The sequence below is a fragment of the Phytophthora infestans genome, genomic scaffold (assembly GCF_000142945.1).
Source record: "Phytophthora infestans T30-4 supercont1.93 genomic scaffold, whole genome shotgun sequence".
NCBI lineage: Eukaryota > Oomycota > Peronosporomycetes > Peronosporales > Peronosporaceae > Phytophthora > Phytophthora infestans.
This window is the reverse complement of record NW_003303666.1, coordinates 441,567-443,665: the sequence shown is the minus strand read 5'-3', so window position 1 is coordinate 443,665 and position 2,099 is coordinate 441,567.

Genomic DNA, 2,099 nt, shown 5'->3' with positions numbered 1-2,099 from the left:
CTCGTCACACAGTGCAGCTCAGCGTTGCGACTCCTCTTCACGGTGATGACCACGCTTAACGTCCCCTCGAGACCGCCGTTGGTTTCGACAATGTCCTCGCTGCTGTACAGCCTCTTCCTGACGCGCTGTCGGCATTACCCGACCGAGTTGACAGCTTGGAGAATCAGTTGCGGGCCGCCCAGACCGAGGCTGCTGCTGCCGTACGTTCGGTCGCACTCGAAATCGTGGCTAGGGAGAACGCGGAGGCGTTCCTCAAAGCTGCAAACGCTGATATCGAAGCCCTTCACAAGGACGTCAAGTTTCTCCGCGAGTCGAACGCCAAGAACGACACCATGCTCGCAAGTGTTCAGGCCACCATGGAGCAACATTCAGAAGATTTGAATCGTCTGCATTGCGAGGTCCAAGCGCGGGACGCATTTATCGACACCTTGAACAAGAAGCTGGCCCGCGAACGCGAAGTGTACAAGTCTTCGATTGGTGCGAACACCGAACAGACTCGGAAGCTTCATCTCCTTTTGGTCAAGCATGCCAAAGGCAAGTATGTCGACAACGATACGCTCAAGGTTATCGAGAACCAGCAAGATCGCAACACTCGCCCCCCCAACTCTCCGTGCACACGTGAGTCTGGCTGGGATGGATATCGAGGTACTGCGTCTGGCTGTTGATGGTACGCTCCTAATGTTGCTCTTTCCACCGTGTGTTCAGCAACTAACGCTCGTTCACAATCCTTCGTGATTGGTCTGACTGCGGGTGAGCTGGACCTGATCGCCCTGGACTTGGGCCAAGAGACGTTGGTCGCTTTGCAGCGCATACAGTCTTCTGCCGTGTCTTCGGACGATCCACAAGCTCTTCCTGCAGCTTTGGCAAAGGCCGCTCATCGAGTGGCCCATAGGAAACGCCACAAGCGCCTTCGACCGGGTGGCAAGGTGTCAGACGACGAGCTGGACGATTCTGACGAAGACAAGGCTCGCATCCCGACGGACAAGGCCAGTACTTCGATGGCAGCTGCTGGTCTCGGTGATGCGCCACTGGCCGACACTTCAACTCCTAAGTCGGCTCGTAGACCGCTGCTCGGTCCGAAGGCATGGAAGCAAGCGGCCCAAAAAGAGCGCCAGAAAACTCGTCTTCACGCTCCCGCCAAGTCGACCCGACGTCATATGAAGACTCGGTCCAAGTCTGTACCGTCTTCTCCTAGCTCATGGTCGCCACCTCCCACACCAGCGTCTTCCTCAACTCCCGCCGTGGTCGACCTCAGCGGCGACCAGAGTGACGTGGACATGGTGGATGTTGATCCAAGTGGTGTCCCATCGGTTCAAGAAACTGTCACCGAGTCTTCGAGTAAAGACGTGGACATGGTGGATGTTGATCCAAGTGGTGTCCCCATCGGTTCAAGAAACTGTCATCGAGTCTTCGAGTGAAGACGTGGACCCTGGGGATCACGACGATGTTCCCGGTCTTCCTGACGCGCCTTCGCCCCCGCCTCAGGGTCCTCTCGATGTGGCCAAGCCGCCAGCTTCGACGATCTCCCCTTCTCAAGCAGATATACGTGCCGCCGAAGAGGCCTTGCGTGAAGCTGAGGAAATGCGACTCATGTTCGGCTCAAGTGACGAAGGTGAAGAGTCGGACAACAATGTCCCACCCGGCAAGGCTGCTTCGTCGTCTGCTGCGACGTCCAAGAAGGTTTGAAGTCTCGGAGTTTATTCTCACGCCAGAATTGCCCCTGTTGAAACTGCTCCCCCAGCCTCCGTGTTCTCCAAACCGTTCCCAATGTTTTCAACGCTGCCCGCCAGTGCTTCTCCATATCTTCAGGAGATGAGACATCAAAGTGAGACATCTGAATACTGGTGACAGAATTTCGTGGTGATCCTGTGGACATGTGGCGGGATGTCCCCACTACGAGCATCAGACAGCGATGCCGAAATGTCAAATTGACGGCACTGGAGCGTCTCGGCTGCTCGGCTCCGACTCTCCTCGGCAATCTACCCGACGCCTTTCGGCATAGCGATGCCGCTCGCGCTCGCAGCACAACACACACTTGCTCGGTCGGGCCCTCTCGTCTTCGATTCAGTGACCGGCGAGTAGCACACCTCGACCGCGGG